This window comes from Atractosteus spatula, chromosome 11, assembly GCF_055471065.1.
Source record: "Atractosteus spatula isolate fAtrSpa1 chromosome 11, fAtrSpa1.hap1, whole genome shotgun sequence".
Lineage (NCBI taxonomy): Eukaryota > Metazoa > Chordata > Actinopteri > Semionotiformes > Lepisosteidae > Atractosteus > Atractosteus spatula.
The window spans coordinates 10,614,783-10,642,667 of record NC_142716.1 but is presented as its reverse complement, the minus strand read 5'-3'; positions in this window follow the sequence as shown (position 1 = coordinate 10,642,667).

The following is a 27,885-nucleotide window of genomic DNA, read 5'->3' as shown; positions in this document are numbered from 1 at the left end:
GTCTAGTGCATCAGTAATAATTGTTAGATTAGCCTCTAAATGTACAGGTATTCAGACAGCTGCAGTACAACAACTAAAGGTGACTGAGCAAAATATGTAGTGTATATTAGGGTGTGTCAGTTTTTAGAAATTATAATACAATAAGGTCTATGAAATGGAGTAATCATTATAGCAGTATCATGAATAATAAAATAATTAAATATATTGTGAAGTCCTAGGGGTCTGTTGCAGTAGTAGTGATTTTTAATAGGTGTGTCTTGGAAGAACACATTAACAAAATACATTTGTAAGGTACACAAAGTCACTCTTTATTAATACAGTACTACAGTACACTTCTTATTAAATATGTTTTCTGTAACTATCCAGGTAACTAAGTTGATTATCAGCTTCCAAATACAAAAACCAACCTCTCTATCTCTCAGTTCCAAAGCTCACAACACCATGCCCATGGGCTCATCTTTCAGTTGCTTCTTCGCTCCTATCTTCTCCCAGCGCAGGACTTAACAGACACTCTGCTCTTTTACTAGAGAGCAAAGATTGACAGCCACAAGAAATTTCTACTTACTGGTTTTTAATTATAACCCCACAAATTGGTCAGGTGACAGATGATGGCAGATCATTCCTCACAGCTTTCTGGGAGGATTCTGGGGGACGTGGTTCAGAAAAGCACTGAGACCTTTTTCCACCTCTTACATAATTTCTATATAAATAAAGTTTGAAGTTTGAAAACGTTGAAAATAGACACTGCAAATTTAACTCTCTAATGTATTAAGTTATCAGGTCACAAAGTCTCAGAAAGTTGATCAAAGCTTCTGAAATAAACTCTGACTGTCACCATATATCAAATGAATCTTAACACTGAAGATGTCCAATTGTGTGGCATGGTTGATATCCCACCAGGGAGAGCAGGTGAAATGTTTAACACAAAATGTGTCACGCCCTCATCCAAACAGATTCCCACATGGAAGTGCACTTGCGCTAATTACACTCCAGTCCCAAGCACTTCTTCCAAATGACACCACTCCTGCCAATCAGCCAACTATGGCACTCCATCTATCACCGCACCTTCCTCCTCTCACAATTTTTAAACCCTCCAAAACGCTCTTCTCTTTGCCTGGTATTGGTTGCCCTTTGGAGTGCCCACCTTGCATTCATTTTCTAAAATGGCTCTTTGCTTTTCACGATATGAAGCATGGAACTTGCTTTTGACCATGTCTCTTGCCTTGCCCTCGTTTGCTCTGGAAGCTACCTGCTTGTCTGCTGACCACCTAAGGTACTGCACAGGGTCCATCCTCCTGATTGCTCAGCGGGTCATTTGTCACACCAATGCATTCAAAAAAAATGTAGGAAAATACAGAAAAATCAAAGTCATGGGCAAGAATAGGTGAATCTTAAAATCTAACAATTTCTTTAAATTTAATCTGGCCATTTTAAAAACAAATATTGAAGAAATTTGATTAAGTGCAAAAACAGTGTTTCACCTGGGATTTGCTAACCTATACCATGACAACATAAAAGAGAAACACCTGTATTTGCCAAATATCGACAAATAACAAATTCCCACATTTAGTGGGGAGAACAATGAAGCTGAATCAAAAACAAACAGTGTTTGAGGAGTCTCATTAGTAAGAAAAGAACAGCAAATGAGAAGAGACCCAACTAGCCAGTTAATTTGTTAGTAGTTAATTGATCTACAAATCTCATCCAGCCGTTGCTTGGGAAAAAAGGGTGTCAGCTTCAACAATATGTCTAGGTGGCTTGTTTCACATTCCCACAACAGTTTGGGTAAAGAACTGCCTGCTGTTTTTGGTTTTAAATGAGTTCCAGTTTCCACTTGTGCCCAGTTATTCATGTTTCACTCTTCATTTGGAAGAAAATCTGCTTCTTTTCACATTTGCTTGTCTTTGAGGTCTTGCATCAGGTCCTTTCAAAGTCTTCTCCATTCAAAAGTAAAAAGGTCCAGTTCCATCATCCTGGCAGTGTACAAGATTTGCTGTGCTCTTTGCAGAATAAGCAGCAACATCTTTTCTAAAATGGTGTAACCAAATGTTTACACAATATTGTAAATGAGAACTTACTAGGTCATTACATAGATATAACATACACGATTTAAATTCTATGTTTCGAATTATGTATTGCAGCATATTGTTTGTCTTTTTAATTGCTTTCTCACATTTTCTAGAAGATGTAAAATACATGTCATAATTTTTTTTAAAATGACCCTTTTCTAGGTCAGCATCCCCCATTTGTTGTTTATGCTTTTATGCTATTCCTGTCATATCCCGTTGTTTGCGGTGATATAAGTTTTCATGAGGTGAACCCAACTTGGCAAAACAGCTGATGAACTGGGAAAACAGCATATAGTGCATACAGGTGACATGGGGCTGTAGCAGGTTGGGGAAACAGGAAGAGCATGGTGCAGGTGAACAGAGTCCATGGTCAGAATGTAGCAAGGGTCAAAGCTGAGACGACACTCTAGTGAAGCACAAGGTAATATCTGAGAGACAAGCAGAGTCCATAATTAGAGGCAGAGCACTTAGGAAACTCAAGAGACGAGGTTAGAACAAAGCAAGGTCACACGTCCAAGAGATATTTGAGCCCGGAAAGCAAAGCTGGAAAGCTAAGATTCAGAGCAGAGCCAGAGCCCTGAGTACTCTGAGAGCTGCTCTTGAAATTTCTGCATCATCTGTGGCACGCATGGTATGATTGCCTGCAGATGATACAGACTTCCTGTCAGAACATGTTTCCATGGTAACCGGTGCCAAGTCACAGGAGGGTGAAGGTGTGGCTGGCTATCATCGCAAATGGTAATTTGCTCCACAGTGTTCCAGTGAGAGTGAGCCTGGCAATTACTTCCTGCATAGAAACCTTGCACTTGTCTACATTAAACATCATCTACAAGGTGTTTGTCCATCTTGCCCATTTTATGTTATTTTTTGTTTAATTTGTTGCTTTTATAGTATTTGCTAATTGAGCTATTTTTGTATCATCTGCAAACTTGACTAGTTAACTAATCACACTGGAATCCAGATCACTGATATGAATTAAGAAATATTTTTGCAACATTTAATAGTGATAGCCTTTTTTAAACACTAAATGTAAATTTGCATTTTTCTTTTATTAAAACAAGTTTTGTTTCTATGTGTGCAAAGATTATGAATGGATTTGTAAGCTACTGTAAAGAGTAAAAACAACCTTACAATAAACATCTTTCAAGGACATGGTGGATTTGAAGAGATAGCAGATGCTGCTATGAATTATGGGAGTGTGAATATTAAATACCTCTGTCCATTTCACAGTGCTAGAATTCAAAGCCCTCTGAAAAGATTTCTAATTAGACTTTGTGCATATGAAGTCAGTTAGCATCCACAGACAGTTGTTTCACCCCTATTAGATCATCAGTGTGGGATAATTAATTTTGACCAGTATAGGAGACTTAAAGATTTTGCCTGATTTAGACTTACACTATTCATATTCGCCCAAATATATTTTTTTCTCATAGAAGTTCTGTTTTTCTCAATGGAAATAAAGATTAATGTTTAGATTATGTCTACAAAAACTCTTATACAACTTGCCATTCCAAAAGATTGGGTAAGACAGTCGTTGCAATGAGAAATACTTGGTTAAAGTCTGCTTGTCTGTTTTTGTTACAAATCTCAGCACCATATCTAAAATGATATGTCATAAATGATTTTCCATTTCAAATGGTTTGAAAGGGGGGTTTAATATTCTTCAGTTGGGATTAAGGCATCCATTATTTTTACATAAAAGATCTTTTCTATCAATTTTTAAGGCAGGAGTCTCTAGGAGTCAAGTATCAATTGTAAATGAAAGATTATAATAACTTGTTTTTGGTTAGCACAAAAATATCAGTGGATAGTATAAATGGGAAATTCTGTGCATCTTGGTGATCATTATTTATTAATCATAAATAAAGAAATATGAAATGTATATCAGCGTTAAACATATATTTTGTAATAGTTTACTTTTTACAACATTTCAAATAATCAAAGAAGAAGATGTATGTCAGGCAAAATAAACCGATGTTAATGCATTATACCATATAATCAATTTTTGGAGCTAAATTCTATGTCATACCAAGCAAAGTCATGCAAAGTGTATAATGAACCAGGTGTTATGTTTCCAGCTTCTCATATGGCCCCTTTAAGAAGGCGTAGACCTTGCCAAAATAGTTCTTATGATTCACAGTTCATAACAATCTTTCCTATCTTCAGTCCGCGAAACTACTCAATCCTCACCAGGTGCTCTCTATTTTTTTCACGTTTCTGCTTTTTTCTTACTTACACACGTGGATCGAAGAACCTTTAAGCAGATGCCCTTTCTCATCTACATGATCTACCCGAGCTGCCCGCTGATCCAGATCCTATCATTTCCCCTGCTAGATTAATCACTGCTATTAGATGGGATTTAGAAGACGACATCTGGGGTGCCTTGAATGGCTGTCATGTTCCACCTCAATGTCCTCCTGACAAACTTTTTGTACCTAACTCTGTCAGGTCATTGGTCCTTAGATGGGGCCATGATGCTAATTTTTCAGCCGGTCAGCCGGGAGTCCAGCGGATCCTAGAACTAATCTCCAGAGACTTCTTGTGGCCCACCTTGAAGAAAGATACTCCACAATATGTTCAAGCATGCCCAGTATGTGCCAGAATTAAATCTCCATGTTTGAGGACAGCTGGTTTCTTACAGTCCTTACCTGTCCTAGAACGCCTATGGTCTCATATTTCTATCGATTTCATCACAGGCGTCCCAGACCCACAAGGACACACTACGATCTTAGTTATCATTGATTGATTTTCTAAATCTGTGCATTTCATACCTTAACCTGCATTACCCTCCGTGAAAGAACTGTCAGAACTTGTTGTTATCCACATTTTCCATCTGCATGGCATCCCTAAGGATATTTCTTGAAAGCATTCTGTAAATCTCTGGGAGCCTCTGTCTCACTGACTTCTGCCTAACATCTGCAAGCTAATGGGCAAACTGAGCGTCTGAATCAGGACCTGCAAACCTTCTTGAGAGCCTGTTTCCTCCACTCAAGATAATTGGTCTTCTCTTCTAACTTGCGCAGGGTATGCCCATATTTCTTTAATTACTTCTGCCACCGATTTATCCCCTTTCCAATGTGCCCTGGGGTACCAACCTTCTCTCTTTCCGGATACTCCCTCTGACACTCCCATATCAGCAGTCAATGAATATGTAACAAACCTTCAGAAGATTTGGGAAAGGGCCAGGAGATCTCTTATGCTCACTGCAAACAGACAAAAGAAGTCTGCTGATAGACATTGCCGTGTTTTTCCTAGACTGAGATGCGGTCAACTGGTTTGGTTGTCTACACAAAACATCCCACTAAGACAGTCATCTTGCAAACTGGGACCTCATTATATCGGACTTTTTTGGATCACAGCACAAATTACCTCAGTCTCCTACCGCCTGGCCCTGCCACCCACTCTTAGACTCCATCCCATTTTCCACGTCTCTGTACTCAAGCCTTTCTACCGATCCGCTCTTTCACGTCCCCAACCCAGACCTCCTCCTCCACGACTCATAGATGGCCTACCCGCTTACACCGTTAATAGACTTTTGGATTCTTGCTGGCACTGGGGTTCTCTTCAATATCTAATAGATTGGGAGGGTTATGGCCTGGAGGAGAGATCTTGGGTTCCTGAGAACAACATACTGGACAAGAATCTCATCCAGGATTTCCATCGTGAGTTCCCTAATTGTCCATCTAGGGTGTCAGGAGCCGCCAGGTTAATGTTACATTTCCAGCTTCTTGTACGGCCCCTTTAAGAAGGCGTAGACCATGCCAAAATACCTGACCACTCACCTGCCTCGTTCTATCCTCGCATTCTCTACCTTTCTCTATCTTAGGAAGCTTTACTCTTTCTCCCATTGCTCAGTATTTTGGAAGTTCTCTTCTGGTACTCAGTGCTTTTTCCTCATCTCGTTTTGTCTCGCTTCTCCTGGCTTTCAGCTTGCTTTCATCCCGGACCTAGATTCTTGGATTTTGCTTATTGGCTTGTTGTTTTGGTTTACGCTTTTATTGGTATTCGGACTCTTTGACTTTCTGGCTCTCTGGTTTACGACTTTGTTTTCTGCTTTGGTACTTTTGCTGGTGTTAATCCTTCGGTTTTGAACTTTTGGACTGGATTCTGGTTCACAGCTTTAGAACACAGTTTTACTACTCTGCACAGGATCCTTCACGATCTACCTGTCTACCCTAACACTAGGCAACTGGAGCAACTTTTTATGGGCATAACAATGAATTATTATTGTATTTTCTGGTATTCAATTAACATTTTTTCTAAACTAATGACAAAACAGAAAAGGGTAAAAGGTGTTAACAGCAGCTGGTAGACAAAAAAACTAAATCTTTCAATTGATTTTATTTCTAAATCTCTTAGCAAAATCAGCTATAATTTTGCTCTTACCCCACAAGCACAAACCCAATCCCTCCAATAACAAACAACATTCCAGTTCATTATGACAAGCACAGTATGGGTATTAGTTTATCAGGGTATGTTTGCTCCTGACCAATTTCAGCCATGTAAGGTATGGGTTTATAATTTATAATTGGCAGGATTTTCATTTAATAAGGGACTATTCATTACTCTTTGATCCTACATTTTTTTAATCAAGTTTTGTTATTTTACAAGCCTTGTGTATTTACAGTTTGAAGTTCGCATTTTTAATTTTGTTCTTAACAACCAATATTTCCATGATCTGGTTGTTCTTCATGTTGATATACACATACTGTACTGCTTGCTTATCTCCTTCCAGTTTTTCATGGATAAAGCAAATACTGTTGTTTGCACAAAGTCAGTTTATTTTGTTTAATTAAAATAACTGTTTTGTGTATAATTTCATGGAATAATTCCACAATTTGTGAATCACTTAATTGTAGATATATCATAATTTACTTTAACATAGGCTGTATGTTTAATTAAATCAGTTTCTAGAAGAACAAAAGAAACAAGAGTTGTGTGCTCTAAGGAAATTGTACAGAAATAATTTTCTTCTTCTCCTTCCATTACAGTTTGTAGCCTTTACTGTGATCCAGCTCAGGAAATACATTAGGATTCATTTTAAAGTACTGCCATTTTGAAATATTTCCGCTATCATTCCTGTGGTTAAATTACTTCAAGTTCCTCATGGCCTCTGATTCCTAGGTCTGTCTCATGTTCCTCTTTATAAAGACCTTCTGTAATCTTATATCCCTGGAATCTTTCAGAAGTAAATATTTGTTGTCTAAATGTGCTCAAGTCTAAGATTTCTTCTATTCCTCTAAGACCTGATAAATTCTGTACTATATTAAGGTTAGTAAGTGACTTGGGAACCTTATAGCTTAGTTTCCAGTTAGTGATAATTAAGTAAGTGTATTGTATTTAAAGATCATGTATTACTAGATACTTGGCATGTGGTGTGGAAATATGTCACACCGACAGTTTTCCCACTTGTAATGTTTAATGTCCACTTTCAACATAAATGTGCAATGGAAGTCCTTGAAAAAAAGAACTAAAAACACCTTCCAGAAGCCAACCTTATCAACTGTTTGTACTTAAAGACTACCTCTGTGGCTGCAAATGGATTTTCAGGGTTCACATTTTGTTTTTTGTATGTTTGCAGTGATCAATAAAGAGAACAAAAAAGGAAGGAAAAAAAAGATTTCCACAGCATTTAAGAGCTCCCATGCTGATTGTTGTGACAGCTACTGTATCACTGCTAGAAAATGCAATTTGCTAAAGGGTTTATTTTTGCCTGCAGAACTCATCAGCTGACTGTAAGAAATATTAGAGAAAGAAAACAAAGCAAAAGCAAACACAAAATATTAACACAGCAGAAAATACATAACTTCTTGAAAAGAAGAAAATGTCTCCCCATTTGTGTAACTGAAATAACAGTGTTCTCCACCTATACTGCGCATATTTATTTGTGTGTGTTGCTCAGCTAATGTGACTGTATTTCAGATAACAGCAGAGGTCATTTTCAGGGAGGGGCAGAGGAAGAGAATAATTTTTTTCTCTACTATTTATGTGTTATTTAATGTTTACTGATGCTTTCTGATCTCTAATTAACATTAAATTGATTCCTTTGGGATATGTTTATCCTTCACACAGCTGCATGGAAAGCAGCATTGAAGGGTTCTTGTTAGAGTATAATGGAAGACTGAAATATTGCGTATAATTAGTGAAATGCCATTAAACAGCACCATAAGACTGTTAAAAGAGTGATTACCACAACTGATGGCTAAATTAATTAGTGAGGATCTATATTGGAGTAAAATATTAACTAAAAAGCTTTATGAACAGCAGTAATGTTTCTTTTATGTAAAAGACCTTTGCTGAATGACTATGAAATTCTGCTACTAAAAACATGCCACCTCTGTACAGGCTCCAATGACTCTTTGTGTAAATAGCTGTCAGTGGGTATCGTAGTGTTTTGTAAGTCTTTGGCAGATGTATACCATACAAGGTTCACTAACTCTTGACAAAATTAAACCATCCTAAGCCACATTGATAGACATACAGTGAGTTTCTAGACCTCTCCTGTGGGGTCAGATCCCAGCTCAGTTTTTTGATTCAGAGGGTAATCACCTTAACGGTAGGAACATTGCGCACATCATAAGCCATATTAAAGTGCAGAGCAGCTTTCTTTTTTTTGGCATTGTACTGCTTGTCAAAACTTCAGCCAATGCCAAGAACCATTTTCTGCATGCTGTATTTCTGCTAGAGGTGAACATAATACTAGCTATGTACTGGTGCCTCTTTGGGATCTTTTGAAATCATCTTTGAAACTTTTGCAACAGGGCATGAAACAGAGGCCATTGTTACTGTATCTATGTAATGTGTTCGAAGCTCTTGTCACTGTGGGGTGGCACATTTCAAACAGACTGATCCTTCTTGCAGATAAGGACTGTAACCAATTGCTAACACATGTGGTGACATTTTGGCGTGACTGATAAATATAAAAATACAGAGATGAAGGGGAAGTGATAACCCAGTAAAGCTACAGAGTCAAAAAGCCTCGCCACTCTTCAGTAATTTATTTTAAACTGCCTGTCAGGGTAAATTTTAAAAGACTTTCTAGACAAGAGCAACTGAGTTATGATCATGCTGCAAATACCGAAAACTCCAGTGCTATGTTACAGGGTGGATACTAGAATAGACTTTTTTCTTTAATAAAATGTTCACAATCCGTCAATGAAAAGAGCAGATGAAAATAGAGGGTAATTAATAAAAAATATTCATCAGGTGAAACCAACCTGTTATTATGTGTATTCTCTTAAAGAACCAAACTTTTATCTAAATCTTTTTTTAACTCAGTTTTAGAAAATTAGCTGGGATTTATTTGAAATATGTATTTGTTAATATTTCAAAAAGAAACTTTTACATTTTTTAATTGTAACAGTTCTAAGAAGTGGTATGTAATTGACTTCTATGGGCCTTTGTTGTTTTATCAATCAGCATAAAATACCTTGTAATTATTCATACTTAGGGATCATCCTGCTGCTAAGGGGAGAGACAAGAGTCCAAAATTGTAATTAAACCTATTAAAGGACTTGATTTCCTTGTATAGCCTTTTTATAGTATAAGATGGAACATTTTATTCTGCTGAGCACAGTACTCTCAACAGAACACAAGTCATTGGATTAGTTGACAGTGCCCTGGAGAATCTCTCAAACACATGAAAATCCATAATTAATATTTCATCTCTGCCTGCCACTATCTACACAGCTGTAAAAGTCCAATGTTACTTGACCATTTTCATCCTAAAAGCTGTATGGCTATTAAAGTAAATTTTCTGAATTTTACAGAGGGTACTTTGTAATGTTCAACCTATGTTAAGCCAGTAAATTTTTATTTGTGCATTGTTTATATCATTACACAACAGTTCATACCTTATTTTCCCCTTAAATCTTAATTGTTTCTTTTGACATTTGAAAAACTGTTTTAAGATGGGTTCCATGAGCACAGGTATTTTATCATTATAGTACTGTATATTATATCTGGTCTGTGAACATGTTCAAAGATTGTTTAATGTCATTTACTCACAAGACCAAAGCAGCAAGATGACCTCTATTGTCTGAGGCTGACTTAATTAACTATGATGATGTCACTATTGTGGCCTTTTTCCCCTTGAAATTCTTGTGGCTGTCACAGAGGCAGATTCTAATTGTACGTACCACATTTTTCTAAAAGTAATTTCAATAGCACTGATAGTGGAGTCACTGCCCATGCAGATATTCACAAATCTCTCCTGCACAGGGCGTCATGCACAAGTAATTCAGATAACCAGTTTCTATGGCATTTCACTGTTGGTCTTGTTGATTCAGTACAGTCAGTTTTCTGGTCTGCTTTTTTTGTTGGTGGTTGTGGTGAGAGGGGCAGAGGAGAAGGTTGGGGAAATTGTTTTTAGATCATTTCAGTCCCTGACATTACCTGAGGGAGAAACTATGAGTTATTAAGTCTGCCAAGATGCTGGAAATTAAGGAAGGGGCAGAAATTAAACTGATGTTTCTTTGAAGATCCACCCATACTGACTTGTACTGGAGTAACCACTGATTCAAGATGTTGTGCCATAAAATGTGCCATAGCTTAGATGTGTGGATGTTCATTTTTGTGCAGCTCCTCAGTAGACATTTGAGGTATTTCTAATGTAATGATAAATAATGGAAAATTGTGATGGACATGACTTAAATTTTTTAGGGTTTGCTCGAAAATGAAAACTCCTTAGGGGTGTGTTGTAGCTGATAACTAAAAGAGGTTTACATTGTAAATTAAAAGTACTAACTTTAAATCCGAGGGTACTAACTGCAAAACAAGAAATGCACAAAAAATAAAATTGTAACTGTGATCTCTGTGTTTTTGTGTTTTGTTTGATAGTGCTTCCCAGATGTTTTTTTGATGGACTTGGAACACCAGTAAAATGCAAGCATTACAGCTGCAATATTATACAGGATATAGAATTACCAAGACAAAGAAGACTGAAAAGAACTAAATGTATGGTATTTCTTAAATCGAGTAAGCAAGTCTTCTCACACTGTTAATATAAAGCACACCATTGATAAGATTCACAAAATTATCAGGCAAACATTTTTTAAACTCTCAATTCTATCAAATATTTTAGAATTGCAAGACTCAAACAGGAGAATACATAAAGAACCTCATTTACATTCCTGTAAAAGCAAAGTTTTAGGGGTCACTTTGGTGTTCATTGTACCTTACTGTACACTCATGCTGAAAGTAGTACAAAGAGAAAACTTGTGGCCAATCCATGATTTATATTGTGGCTTAAGATATTTTTGTTAAAGTTGCATGGCTTTGACATATCATGTCTTGTTTCATCCTTGAATGCCTTGATCATTTTTAATGAAGGCGTGAGTTGAGTAGTATGCTATTGTATGTCAAATTTGGGTAATAAGGAAGTCTGAATACAGTTATTGTAAAATTTATTGTGACATAAGGTATGTTATTGCCAGTATATCTTACTAAGATTCTTGAACCTCTTTTTAAAATACGTATTTCTATTTTAGTTGTTCAAATTGTCTAATTTCATGTAAGATTCAATTCAACCTCTAAATCTAAATCTACATATGTATTTTATTCTTAATGCCATTTTCAACAGAACACGTACTGTATATGTTATTTAGTTAGTGTGAATGTTGCATTATAGATTTAACATTTTCCTCCCCTTTTTAAATTTGGGACACATTCAACAAGTCAGTTCTTTAGGCTGCAATAAATAGTGTATTTGCTAGAAACACATTTTACCTATTAGCTTCATTAATAAATAGCAGCTAATGAGCTCCAGCAAAAACTATCCAGCATGATTAACTATTTTGTTGTAGACTGTTAATCACCCACTGCCATCTACCAAACATCTAACGAAACGCAGTACTTAATTTGTAACATACATGGAAAGGTATGTATTACAATTAATGCTATTGTTATCATTTCAGCAATTAATCTACTTGTGGCTATTTAATCATTGAAAGTTTAATTTGAGGGTAACAAGCAATGATTTGTCATGCTGCTGCACTGAGGTTTGTAAATGGTCCACAAATTGTTTCAAATTTCTTATTGAAGTACTGATTACTTAGAAAACTAATGATTGATTCTGCAAAGGAGATTCAATGACTTCTCCTTGGCTTGCGTAGTTTCAAGTGCCTCCTTGTTAGGCTTGTCATGGAGTTGAATGACACAATTGCATTTTGCATAAACTTGTAATTCATGTTGGAGTATAAAACTGATCACAGACAGGTCCATAACACATCAGCTCACAGACTAATGAACCATATATCCTTGTCGACTTTGGTAGTGTTTTGACAGTTTTTGCTTCAGTGCTTCTGAATTACAAGTGTGTGGAGATGTATTGCTTGCTGTGTGGCCTCTCCCCTAGGAAATGGGAGGTCAAGTTTAATGATACTGAATTGGTTATTCCAACACTTAAAACTATAAACTAAGAAGGTAGATTGTTACATAACTGTAAATCACTAATTACAGCCATAGTGTGCTAATCATGCATACTGGCTCAATGTAGCACTAAGGTTTAAAATTTGATTTGAAGGTATCATTGTGTGTAAACAAATGGGTATCATTTTAGTGTTTTAACATGCTGAAATGTAAATACAGTGTTTAGATTAGTTTTTGTCTTTATTATATAGAAAATGAAAAAGAATTTCAATCAAAGCAAAATAAAACTGGTAAAATTGGTAAATGATAAAATTATATAATCATATCAGATAAAATCAGTAGGGTAAATACAGTAAGTTCTTTAAATATACCTTTTCTTAAAGTGTGGGTATCTTGTTTTATAATATTTATTTAGGTTTCACAAGAATTTATTGGTGCTTCAAATAACTTCTATTTCCTTACATGAATTAATTTTTTTATTGAATATTAACTATGGTATATACATGTAAAGGGGGAAACACCTTCATATGCACAGTACCATATGTAAGACGTTGGAACAAATAACCAGTCTTGATGTTGAAGTAGATATCGTGATATTTTTCAAGAAATGTCTGGAATTTCTCACACTGCGATTGTCAGAGATGTGCCGCCTAGATGGGATGAATGACCTCTTTTTGATTGTAACTTTTTATGTTCTCATAAACACCTGGGACAGCTTTAGTCATTATGGCAACCTGCTAAAAATGATCAGCTTTAGGAAGCTGCTGTATCGTCTCAAGTTACCTTACGGTGCTGCTTCTAATTTAAAATTGCACTGAGAGTACCTATTTTTCATATTCCAAGTTATGATTCTAGGCAACCAATGTGTAACAGGCATGAATGCCCTTTGAAATCCCAAGTTACACCTCCCTCCTTCCCCTCTATTATCGTTTGAGACTTGAACTGAAAGCCTTGAATATATTTTCTGAATTTCACTATGTACGATGATACAATGTTTCTCCTGATACCAATGTTGGGAAATCACCTACTGCTGTAAAATGAATAATTCAAATCTGGTCTCCTGTTGCCTCCTAATGACATTTGAACCTTGGGATTCTCTCTGTATGTTGTAAAGAGTAAAACTGGGTCATTGGAAGGGGTAAATAGATGTAATGGGAGTCAAAATTATTTTAAACACGAACCATGAATATAGTTACATATATGGTGTTAAATAATAAAATTAAGGAATGAAAGTTGTTTTGAATTTAGTTGTCCATATATTCTTTTGACACCTTAGGTGATGCTATTTTTTGTGCATACTATGCAAGATCATTTCTGCTATAGCTTTCCCATTCCCAGGGCAGCAACAGTCACTGATTACTGCAGGAGATTTCTAAACTGCTGAGACTAAATTACTAGTTTTACACTGACAGATAGCATTGGCAAATTAAACCTCTTGTCAGTGATATTACTTTTTGATGCTGTGATAATATGTACCCTTTTCACCTCAATGACAGAAGCAGGTTCCCATAAAAAGTATAGTATTTGATTGTTTTCATTTAAATGAAAAACAACTGCTAGGAACAGATAGGGATAAATCACTTCCTGGAAAGCTTCTGTTACCAATACACCTGACCAGTAGTGTCTAAATATACCAGAGATTCTGTAACAATTAATTCTATACAACATGAGTAAAGATTTGATACAACCAATACATTCTTCATAAAAGGATATAAATGTTTTTACATTATACTGTATTTGTGGACATTCTTTAAATATTTTTACAAAACACATTAAAAAATCCCAATGATATGGCAATTACTGGGGAGCAGTAGTAAATATATACTGTATCATGCAGTTCTTGTAGAAATAATGCAGATTTAGACATAATGTATTATTTGGAAGCCCAAAAACACAATGTACTGTAGCTGAGTTTAATATGAATGGTATAATGGTATATCTAAATTTCAAGACAAGTATTTAAACATATTGCATAATATTATTTCTAGTTCAATCTTGAGTGCTAAAGCCCTGTAGATTTCAATTCACATTGTAAGGTTTTTCTGTGCTTCAGCAGCGTTTGTTTAAAATTGTAAATGTCAATATTAAAATACAGAATGAGTTTCTAGGTATCTGTTGCTTCACCACTCACTACTGTTTTATTAAAACATGGAAATACTTTGATCAATAAATAGTAACACAGGGGACAACTGTATTGCTTGGAGTAGATTTGCACAAAGCACAAACAGACTGACATTTCTCCCAGCCTTCCGATTTCTCCACAAAAACCGGATGAGATTAATCTAATCTAACCCATTTAAAAAAACAGTTTCTAAAACACTGGGATGTATTTTCATAATACACATTTTTAACGCTTTTTTCTGAAAGGAATAATATATTGGAAAATGAAAGTTAAATAAAAAAACAATTGTTTTTTAAATGTATAGCTCATGTGGATGTTTAATGAGTTTAAAAAATAACATCACGATCACAGTTGAGGAAAACACAATATGTTCATATAGACCTTCCGTACTGTATATGCCAGAAGTTTGTATAAACCCTCTTAAAAATTTATAAGACATTATGATTTGTTTATAATTAAAATTGTGAAGAAAAAGCTTAATTTTGCTTAATACTTGAAGCTGAAGAGCAGATAGTTCTGTGGTATTTGTTAGATTTTTTTACTAGATGTCTAAATTATAAGGTATCTATGAAACATTTTTACTTGTGAAGTGTTGCTCAGGTGAAGGTTTAATTTACTTATAATGGGGATGTTAATTTACATGTATCTCAACCTCAGTAACTGCTACCAGGCATAGCAAACTCCTGACACATCACAAAGCAAGACCAGACTGACAAGGTTTGCTTGGTCTTGTAATGCTATATCATAAATCATATGTGCCTGTGGAGTTCACTCACAAGCAGGAATATTGTATGTGATAGGTGACATTTGAGTTGCAGTGACAATATAGAAATTTGGAAGCAGGACTCTGCTGGAGGGCTCAGTCTTTGCTGTTGTTTATATTGTGGAGTATTATAATTGTGCATATGGATAGCCAAACTTTGCTTTTGCTTTATAGATTCAGGTACCATTTTCTATTTCTGTGACCTTTGTGATGTGGTGAAAGTGTTCTCTGCCTCCTAATCTTTTTCTCTCTCTTTATGTGCCTTACTACAAATCTTTGGATTTTGCACATTGAAGTTAGATTATGTTGGTCTGTTAATTTATTTTGGTATATAAGACTACATTTATATTTAAAACACAGTATAATCGGGGAATCCTGGTAGTAGTCAGAATGTCAAGATCCACACTAAAGGAAAATAAAAGATTTATATAAAAACAACAATAATAGAATATAGGTTACAAATAAGATTATGCTTTTTATTCTAGCCTGTTTGTGTCATGTAGCGTAGTTCAGGACCCTATGCAGACGGAATAATCCGGAAGTGAGTAAAAAAGGACAACGGGGAGGAGACGACGAAGATCAGGGCAGGTTGATGAACAGGGGAGCGTGACGACAGTGAACTGGTGCTTCGGGGGCGTGGCCATGGCAAACAAGTCCAAGGAGTTCAGGGGGAAAATCAGTTCAAAGTCGGAACGGGATCCGGTACAGGGAAGGGGAAAAAAAACGGGATGACGAGGCCAGGCGCTCTGAACCCCGGACTAAGCTGGGTCAGGACGCTGATAGGAGGCCTATGCCCTCAAGCTGCGGACGTAGGGCGACTTGATGGTAGGCGGGCCTCCGAGGGTCCGTCTTTTAATGCAGAGCCAGGAGTAGTGAGAGCACCTTTCTAAAATAAGGAGGGGCAGGATTGGAGGCAGGTACACATAATCAACTGAAATGTGAAAGAGCTGGAGCGCCCTTAAGAGGAGGGATTATGATCGTGACAGTTTGGTAGTACATAATTGATCCCACCATCTCATGCAGATTATTCTTGAAAGAAACCAGGGTACAGATGTTAACAACATGGCTGGGTAGCTTGTTCCATACTTATACAGCATTTTGGGTAAAGAAGTGCCTCATGTTCTTATTTCTAAAAGCATTTTCATGCCATTTCCACTTGTGCCGTCTGGTTTGTGTTCTCTGTTATTTTCTTAGAAATCAGATGGGTTGACTTTGTCAGTGCCATTAAAGATTTTGAAAAATTTTGAATGAGGTGTCCTCGTAGTCTTCTCTGTTCAAGACTAACAAGAATCAGTTCCATTAGCCTGTCAGTGTAGGACATTTTCTTAAGTACAAGAATGTACTGTATCTAGTAACTCATTGCTCCTTATTCTGTATTTAGAATTTATAGTTTTTCTACCTGCATGCAATATCATGCACTTACCTGCGTTATCTTATCATGCACATACCTGCCAGGTGTTATTCCAGTCATGAATTTTAATAAATATCTTTACATTTCAGTTGTAGCTCCAATAGTTTTTGCTAATCCTCTTAATTTCTTACCATCTGCAAACTCAATTAGTTTAGTAACCATTCTGGAATGAAGTGTAGTTCAGGACCCTATGCAGACGGTATAATCCAGAAGTGGAGTAGGACAATGGGGAGGAGATGACGAGGATCAGGGCAGGTTGACAAACAGGGGGCATGGCGACAGTGAACTGGTGTGCGGGGGGCGTGGCCAAGGCAGATAAGTCCAGGGGGGAGTCCAGGGGGGAATGTTCTGGACCTTGTGCAACGTCCAAGGTCCAGAATAAGGTGATCCATCCGAGACAAAATAAGACAAGGTTAAAAACCGGAACGGGATCCGGCAAAGGGATGGGGAATACAAACAGGATGAGGAAGCTAGGGGCTCCAAGCCCAGGAATCAGATTGTCAGGATGCCGTGATGAAGCCTACGCCGTTGGGTCTCTCCAGGACCCGCTGGTAGGTGGGCTTCCGGGCGTCCATCTCCCAATGCTGAGCACAGAATAGTGAGAGTGCCAGGCTTAAATAAAGAGGGGCAGGATTGGTGGCAGGTGCATGTAATCAGCAAAATAAGAAAGAGCCAGTGCACCCTTAAGAGGAGGGATTACAATCGGGACATGGAATACATCATTAAGAAGAATTAAGAAGAAAAGTGATCCTAGTGCAGATAGTGGAGTACTATTTAATATTCAGTTCTCAATCCAAAAACTTGTGTTTCCCTGAATGATTACCACCTGTAATTTGAGTATTAAACTTTTTGTGGAGAACTTTGTCCAAAGCCCTCTAAAAATCTAAATAACCATATCATTTCCTCAATGTGTATCCATTACTGGTGTTGTTTGTTCAAAGAACAAGAAACAGTTTGGTTAGGCAAGACCTACTGTACAGTCTTAATCTTAATCCATAATGACGCTATGGATTTTGCCATTCAAAATTATTTACAATCTGTGCTGGAAGACTTTAAGAAAAGAATCTCTTCGTTAAGAAAATAATCATGTCTTTTCTTTCTTCTAGTTTTTTCCGTGGTGTTAGGAACCTTTTTACATTATTTTAAAGTTCCAAAGTGATATGATAATTGATTTGGAAGTAGAGTAATTGAGAATAGGCAGTGCCATCTGGCTGTGATGTGTGACCGATGCATTTGCCTCTTATGAATTTATCACAGTATCTACCACATTTCCACTTGCTTCACAAGTTCATTTTACATCCATTTTAAGTATTCATCTGTACGCATTCAATATAATGGATGCATATAGGGTAAGTAAAAAACTAGGCACTGATAAGAGACTGTTATTGAAATATATTGTTCCATCATCTTCCAAATTCAGTATTTGAAAATGAATTCTTATAAAATAAATGTATTGCAAGTCAAAGACAAAGGACTATTATTCAGTCATTTTTCTATGATACTGGTGTCGTAACTGCATATATTTTGTTGTAAGTAAAAAGCTTTTATCTATTCAATCCGCTGGTTGATTGAGGCAACTTATATCATCATAGCTTCAATGGCTGTAAATACCATGAAGTGAAATAAATTTGTCAATCCTCCGGGGTGATGGGACGTATTACCTTCAGAGGCACAGTATTTCACCCTTCCCTAGGGCTGATGAAATAAAGAGCACTAAGAATATATATTCTGTCTGGATATACAGATGTGTTTATGGACAGATGAAGCTTTTAAAAGTTAGAAGCAGAGCATTTTTGTACTTAATTTAAAATGATTTGCTAGTGAAGACCTTAATTAAATAGATTAAAAGAGCAGTGTTTAATTTGACCGCCCTAGGCCACATGGAGACTTTGAATAAAAGATACTATCCAAGAGTTTTGTATAGTACTCTCTTGGGACATTCCTCTTGGCTTTCTTCAGTAGAACTCCAACATTAATCTTATGAGCCTGACAGTCAAGAGAATTCCAAACTGTACACATTTAATAATGTTGAGGTCTTGGCTCTGAGGAAGTCAATGCGTACTGTATGTGACAGTGTTTAATATGGGTCCAAATTCTAATTTTTACAGGTGTGCATCAGATCATTATTAAAATGCAAAAAGAACTGGGAAAACCTAATTATTTGATGCTTAAGTGTAAGCATAAAATAGAAACTTGATGATTTACGGACTATACATAAGTATAAGTATCTATACATTACACTATACAGCAATTTTATTGTTTTACTGGGACTTGCGCAGATTGCACAAGGTATGCGAGATGTCTTTGTTTGTGAGGCTTCCAGTTAAATTTTAAATTTGTAAGTATTTTTTTAAATCTTCATAGAAACATTGTAAATTATTAAAACACAAAGCTAGAATACACACAAAGTGTGAGTGAGATCAATGGTTAATCCTTAAAGTGCCACATTAAAAGTTATTTTTATGTGCCTTTTCCTGAAGGGAGAATTAATTTTACTTTAAGAACTAAATTTAAGTAAGGCAAACTATGGTAATGTATAGCTGTGTCTTCGAAACAGTCTGCATCCTGTAGGGTGTTTTTAATAATTTAAAGTATCCTTGTAGAGAGCCAGATTTCCTGTGCTCTTTACAAGAAGTTTTTTTTTCACTTAATGACGACTACCCTCTGGAGTAGAAACTGAAATTACTCAAATAATTTTTACAATATAATTTTCTGTGTGCCTCGTTGTTTTTTTACAATAAACATCGGGGCTTCGCCACTTTATACTGAATTGTGCTATTGAAGACTGAATGATCGAGTTAACTGAAACATTCAAAAAGCTTCAAGAAAGGTTTTTTTTTCTCAACAGCTGCTTCCCAGGGGAGTTTATATTTTCTGTTTTATCTACAAAAGTGAGCCCGGTGACAGCCACATACTGAAAGCCTTTGAGAAATGCCATGGGAGCTGCTTAACAGCATTCAGATGCAGTGATGGCATTTGAGTCCTAGGCATCTTTCACTCCATCCATCTTTAAGCAATTCTAAATCAGCAGAAAGCCTACAGGGGTTTGCTAAAGAAGACCCCCCCAATCTAAATGAGCATTCTGCATTAAATAGTAAATTAAATATTGAATGGCTAAAGTGTAACAGCCAGATTAAGTGAATACATTATATACATATTGAAAAGTAATTATTATCACAGCAGGTAATAATGAAGCCTATCTTACGCTTTAGTATCTTTCTATGTACTGTAGTTAGAACACATTTAAAACAAATACACAATGTGTAGATAATGTATATATAGTTTATACCATATAATTACTTTATGGTAAAGTACAGCACAGATTAATGCTAATCAATTAAACACTGCAGTTGACCTAATTTCTTCATAAACAGTATGTTAAACCGTGGAAACCCCCAAAACAGAAATACACAATACACATTCAAATTAGACCATATCAACAGACCATAAATTGCAAAAACAAAAGAAAATGTGCTTTTTTTAAAATATTAGTTCATCTTTCGATGTTTTAAACAGGCAAGGCACAACCTTTTCTAAATTGTGTTTTATATTTTAAAGACAATATTTTCTCACTAAGCAAAATGTTAGGACTTCCAGTTTTATAATTAATTTTTTATAATTTGAAAAAAGTATGATAAAGCATATATAATACATTGTTTTGACATATTTTGAGAAATACCGTATCCCGTGTTTTTAGAAGGATTGCTTTTAAGTGTGGTTGTGATGAGTGTAATGGTGTACAGGATTGCACTTCTACAAGGTGGGCTGATTTTCAGTAGTATTGAGATGGGTGTTATTCTAACCAGGAAAGGTGATGGAAATCTGTTACTTGCTTCTCAAGCCAATTATCTGTTTCCTGCTGCTAGCAGAATCTATTAATTTCATTGGGGACTGCACATATTTTGGCCAGTGAGCCCTGAGTAATTACTGAATATTTAATGTTGTAAATGGCTGTCAAATGTATGAGATTAACAACTGACATTCAGTTTTTGGGAGTAGCTATTGTTTGTGTGGCCTCATTGACTCATTACAATCAGCTATTAGTACTTCCCTTTCCATAATGCGCCTGGTTTTAAAGAAATTGAAAAGTATTTGGATGCTTCTTGTGAAAATGAATGGAAATATACAGTAGAAATGTATTGCACTGATTCAATCTATTCATTTTTTATTGTGGAATTGCACATTATTCTATAATGTAGACCAATTGCCATTAGCGTAAAGAAACACAAGTGCAACCCAAAGTTGTTCTTTTTATATTCTCTTGCAGAACTCATAGCCATGGGACATTATTTTGGGATGTAAAATCATTAATGCTGTGGAAATAACAAAGGTGTCAGTATCCTTTCTCTTCTTAGCTTTCTGCTCTTAGAGCAGCAGTAATTGTGTGATCCTTTTGATCTACAGAGGTATTTCTCTTTCATGCTTCTTCAAAAAAAATGGACATCCATTAGCAGAACCCCCCACAAGACAGGCAACATCATGTAGGTGTCAGCAGATGAATCTTAAAAGAAGAATTGAACCTTTGACCTCATGGACCAAAGGGAATTAGGCTACCTACCAGGAAGAAAGATTCCCCCATCTAAGAAAAACCTTAGATGCACTCAGCTGATGCACTTTATTTGTCATAAAGTCTAAAGTGAAAAATGTGTTGAACGTAAGTTCAGTAGTTTATTAAATAATACATGTTCATTGTCTTGCTGTGCAAGTGGGATCATCCCAGAGAGGATATTATACTCAGGATGGGCAATTTGAATTTTGTGCTGCACATTCTTTATGTCACTTTGTCAACTATGAGATTTGGAAATTAAAGTTGCAGTTTTTGTGCTTTGTTTCTGTGTCATATAGTTGTCCTCAGTAAAAACCACACTTCTATTTTTGTGCCAAATGTGTTCTTCATTTCATTCAATTTTAAGGCCACAGCTACTGTAGATCTGCCCATTATCTTTGAAAACTGTAAACATCTTAAACACATGGCTTTGTCTGCGTGATATACTTCAGCTTTAATATGTTTTAAGCCTATTTCTAAATAAACTGTGTCAATATTATGCATCTCATAAACATTACGGTGCATACCAGATTTACTAGCAATAAAGTGTGAATGAAAAGCAAAAAATCTCCAGGATTTCACAGGTGAATAGTCTATTAAAGTGTGTCCATTAAAAGGAGAAGCTGTAGAATGAGACTTTTAATAGGCACATTTTGAATTTCAGTAAAATTGTTCTTCTCAACTACACTATATTTTCTTTTTACTTTCATAGGAATAGTATTTGCCACACATGTGTTATCAGCAAAGGATACTATTTTGGATCAAATAAATTAATACTTCTGAATGCTCAGAAAACCTGATAGGGGCAAGAATTCCATATTAAACAAGACTCTTCATAAAAAAACAGAAAAAAAATTGGAACACTTAGGGGGTTGCATGATATTTATACCTTTTATTAATGTAATATAAAAATATTTGAGACTAACATACAGTATGTGTGATAATAGTCTACCTTTGCCTAATTGCATTTAACTAACAAAATCCTAATTCAAGCATAACCTGAACCTAATCTCAGTCATAGCCTGAACCTAACCTAACCTCAATTCAAGGGTTAATGGCATCTAATAATATAAGATAGAAATGTTTAGGAAATCATTAATAAAATGTTAAGAAATTGCTTACGGGTAGTGTTTGATTGATACCTTAACTAATGGTTTGCTAAAAACTGCTGTGCGTTCACACATAAGAATAAGAATGAGAACGAGAACATTTTATTTATGAAGCACCTTTCCAAACCCATGGTTAATGTACTGTACATAATGATAAAAAAACAAAGTAAAAGAAAAAATTAAACAAAAACATGCTAAAAAGTAGAGCAATTATGCACAGGCCCTAGTTAAGAGGTGTGCTTTTTAAGTTTAGATTTGAAAAGAGTTAAAGAATGTGTCTCTCAAAGAGTCGAAGGAAGAGCAAAGGGCAGTCAAAGAAAAAGCACTGTCACCCAAAGTGCAAAATTTAGTCCTGGATCCAAAGAGCAAAGGACCAGCCTCAGCTGTACAGAGCCTATGGGAGGGAGTGTAAACATGGAGGACTTCAGAGATGTATGATGGAGCCAGATTACTTAAAGCCTTTAAACTCAGTAACAGGATGTTGTATTGCATACGTGACTATTAAATATGTGAATAGGCAACCAATGTAGAAACATAAGTGAGCTGCCAAGGTCTGGTGTGTTTACGTTAGCATGTTTAAGTTTTGGTACGTGCAAAGTCCAGTATTTCTACCAGTGCTGTGATTTATATTAATGCACACTGTGCAGCACATTACAATGTTAAGGAACCAAAGTTTTTTTTTTAAGTGTTTAGTAATGGGAAGGAAGTAAATAAGTCCCACAGTTTTTTTTTTAAGTGTTTAGTAATGGGAAGGAAGTAAATAAGTCCCAGTTGTTCCCATTTCTACCTGACTGCAATATAAGTAATAGAATTAATCCCGACAAAGATTTAAACATATTTAATAACAATATGACAACATGTTTTTTTTCATAATTGAGCAGAATATAATTTCTTCTAGTTATTTGTCCAAAGCAAAATAGTGTCTTATGTAATGTATACAGTATATACAATACATAGACAGTAACATGGGCTTCGATTGATACAATATGGCTGTAGGTGCTTTCCTTTCAACCAAAAACCCTCCCATTTTGAAATGTTGGCACACTGACAGTGTGACAAATCACTGGAACAAATGCTAAATAGTTAAATGGACAGGTGATGGATGGCCTCATAAGCCTTGCAGGGCAGGCTGTGTGAGATACTAATTGGTTCTGTGGAACTGTTTTTTAGTCAATAAATTCACTTGAGAATTTTTTGTGTGTGTAAGACATCCTTAAAGAATGCTGTGCTGTTCCTTGTTTTTTTTGTGAAGCTCCAGACCACCAAGGTCTTCTCACTACTGTATATAGTGAAGAACAGTCTTCCTGATTTACTTAACTTATAGCAGACAAAAGGTTACTCAAACTTCTTTAAAAATTGATTTTGTTTTAACATTATTTCTGAAGCTGTCCATCATTAAATTTTTAGTTATATGTGATGAATTCATATTGAGAAACATTCTTAAATGCTACCTATCAGAACTCTACTCTCTAGTTATTTAGCTAGTTATACACAGCTTGACTTTTCTTTACCATGGCAACTAAATGGCAGCTGAAATACCTGACACTGAACTGATTAAATCCACTTAAAAATAAACTGAATTGCAATGTTTGAATCAAGTAAAACATCAGTTTGAAATAAAAACAATATTTCAAATAAAAACTGGCCTTCACTGGTTATCTTTCCGAGTACTCGGAAAGATAACCAGTGAAGGCCAGTGAAGACCGAGGTGGCATACCACTGAAATTTTGTCAGAAACCTAAGCTACCAAAAGTAAATACCAGGATTGCCTTTTACTAAACTGGAATAAAATAACATTGACATACTTCTAACAAGCACAAGCGTCTCACTATTGACAGAGTCTACAGTAAATGAGAGTGAATCAGTATTAGTCTTTTGGTGGAAAAACTTTCTCCTGTGATTGAATGAGTTTAAACCTCGAATTTCTACTCAGGTTAAAGGAAACATCAAGACACTCATCCATGTAGCTGCATCTTAAAGAAGAAGTCATCAAACACCAAAAATACCATGGGAAAGCACATTCGGAATCTGATGGGACCCAGTGAGTATTGCTTCTGATTTATTGACATTTTTCTGCAAGAAGTTGCAGTTCATTTTATATTGAATTTCAGTCATTCAATTTAACAGCGCAGAGAGCTCCAGACATAGCTGGTATTATTGAAAAATAAAGCTGTGTATCATTAGTGTTCTTTGGAAAATCTAATGTTATGACACTGAATAATTTTTCAAAGTGTAAGGAATGCAATATGCATAGATTAGAAAGGGGACTACAGTATATCCATATTATGACACCGTGATGTTTTTCTGCATCTTACTACAGTATGTCTTAATTTGCCAGGCTTTTCATTATATTGAATCCATTTCTAGGGATTTATTTGAAACATGCTACTCTATTGTTTTCCCTGTGTTCTGATCTATGCATGTGTCTTTCAATCAAAAGCAAAGTAAAAAAAAACATTTTGATATTATATTTATTAATATTTCAATAACCATAAAAATAACTTTAGTCCAGTTTCTAATTCAGGAAAGACATTACAAAGAATGGGAATTTTTAATTATCTAATGGTTTTTAGGTTAAGCTAAAAACCGAAAGGTACAGTATCATGGGTTTGTCTTGTGCCAGTCTAATATGGAACCCCATGAGAAATCTACCATAAACATTATTTATTCCTTAATCTTGTCAACGACTTGTTTAATCTATTCTTTGCATGCTGCAGGGTGGTGTTCGTACACTTCATTTGGTTATCATTCTTCTCCATTGAGAGACAAATGCTCAGGTTCCTTGGAAACACGGCCCTTGCTAACATTCTTTGAGCTGATGGATTGAAACAGACCAAAGGATATCTTTCCTCAACCGTTTCAAATTAATCACTCCATGCCTGTGCATGTAATTTTAAGTACAACGCCTTTTTAGACAATCATACAGACTATAATCTTTACTACATAGCTATATTTGCAGTGCTTTTTGGCATTGGATTACCAAAATGTCTTTCTCATATAAAGGAAAAATCAATAGTTATTTGAATTTTTAGATACATCTTGTTCTCCAGTTGCATTGGTGTGATCAAACAAAGTGCATATTACATTATGGCAGGGGTTAAGAGCCTTTCCTTTAAAAAAGACTGGGTAGATCTGTAGCATTTGAGAGCGCAATGAAAGCATTCAGTGCCTTACTGCTGCCTTTACTCAGACTCAGCGGCTCCTTCGAAAAGGGTCATGGTCTCTTAGGAGCAAATATATTATAAATATTTTAGTTTATTAATATAAGGAATTGTGACTATACACCAAGAAGAGCAAACAAATGTTATGTGATTTCTGATACCCTGTTCTATTTTTATGCACTGGCTAACTTGGGCTCCTGTCTAGAATATCCAACAAGTAGTTTTGCAGCAGTAAAACTGGATACAGAATGCAATTGATGGCGTGACTTGTGTTTCACCATGCACACAGATTTTGAGAGCTTGCATTTATTATTAAAATGTAAATTGGCATTCAGAATCAGTCCTGTATTACATAGTATGGCAGAGCAGTAACTCCTGAAAAGCTTCAAGTCCTCTGCACAAAAGTACATAATAGATCACATTATATGTAAAGGTAATTTGTACCCACTCTAACTCGATTGCTATTGTTAGTTTTATTCAAAGTTCATAATTGCCTTTTGTATGGTCCTAAAAATATCCCCTCTTTTTCATTCATCACACAGATCAGCTTATTAGCTTCCCAGCATGGCAGAATACCGAATTTCAGGTTTCATTCTCTCTTGGTTCACCCTGTGGCTCTAATGATGTCAAGACCTGACCAGCGTCTGTCATACGGCTTGGAATTCAATATCAGCTGCTGCTGCCTAACTTCAAACCACTGGCCTTCTGGGCGCAAGTCATGAGTTACCCATCTCTCCTGCACATTGCCAGTGCATTGTCTTTTCCTGTTAAATCATAAATAATAATAGTTCTGAAATCTCTGGCAGTCCTCTCTTCTTAAAGCCATTCCCTTGTTGTCATGTGTAGAGCAGCAATCTCCTGCCAAACTTCTATATTTTAATGTTTTATATCTCCTTCTGTATCCTGTAGTGCCAGAAGGTGAGAAAACAGAGAAGCCAGAGGGAAGGTAGTTATCCGCTAATAATAGAGACCCAGCGGGCTCAGTATTCTACAAAGTTCACATTTCTCTCACCTTCATAAGCTGACACGTTTGCTTTGAGCTGTTAATTGTTTTTTGCACCTTAACATGAAATACGACCCTAGCAATTCACATAATTTACCCTAGAATGTGTGAACCTTCTATACAAAGGTATAACATAAACATGGTATAACTTAATATTCCTTTTTAAGGAGCACAATTTTACTTTTTTGAATCACACATTTGTTTGCATAGACATTACTGGGATCCTTTTAGGAGAAATCGACAAATGTATTCTTATGTGTGTTTTATCAAGAAAACAGAAATATAAAAAAAATGCCAAAAAAAACTCATATGACCCTTCTACAATAGCTGTTATTTCAGCCTGTGAAGAAATGATCTTGATCTAGTTATGTATCTTTTTCTTCTTTACTCTCATTTTTAGTCATCTTACAATAACAAGCAATGCAGCATGATAGTCCTGAGTGATATATGTCTGCTCCAATAAAAAAAGTACAAGCATGCTGTCCCATATTAACTGTCAAAATGACATGGACTGTAATATCTTCTGTTCTACCACAATATATGTCAATAGACGGAACAAAGGTCCCCTATGATTATATGTACTGTGAGCTTTCAAGCTGAATACTATTCTTAAGGGTAATCAGATTATCCAGTTTACAGCTAGTTTTAGTCTTGGTCGTCAATTATTCTCACAGTATGGTACTGTACGTTGACCCAATAAATTTCAGCAGTTCTTCCTTGGCCTCAGGAGCAAAGGGATCATTTTTAACATATTAATATATTAATTAATTGCTCTGTAAGGATTACAGGAACACAGAGAACATACAGTACATTGCCCTGTCAAAATATTAGAGAATAGTGTGCTCAGTATAAAAGGTATATCCTGTCCAAAAAAATAGGTATGGATTGTCATGTGGTATGCTTCATTATACATACACACTTTTGACCAAATAATGTATGGCATTTTATTGACAGTCACCATTGAATTTATCTAATGAAGTAGCCAGTAAAGGCTATTTCTATTGACACATTACCACTCAACATCATGTTTCGCCAAGTGCCCGTTAGTATTTCATCAAGAAAAGTAAGAATCACATTAACATTAAATGGTCTCAGTGGGCATGTAGCTGCTTGGAAACCATTGCTTCAATCTTTTTGTTTTGTTTGCTTTCCTCAGCAATTGTTTCTGAGCAGCTGCAGTACATGCCCATTGAGGCTGCTTTTTGCTATTGTGTATCTTACTGCTCTTGAAGAAACATTAACTCTTTTTTTTTGCAGCTCGGTTTTCTCAAGATCTTTTTATGGTCAGAAATTAGAGATCTCTTTTGGAGACCTTGGGTCTTCTTTGTGGACT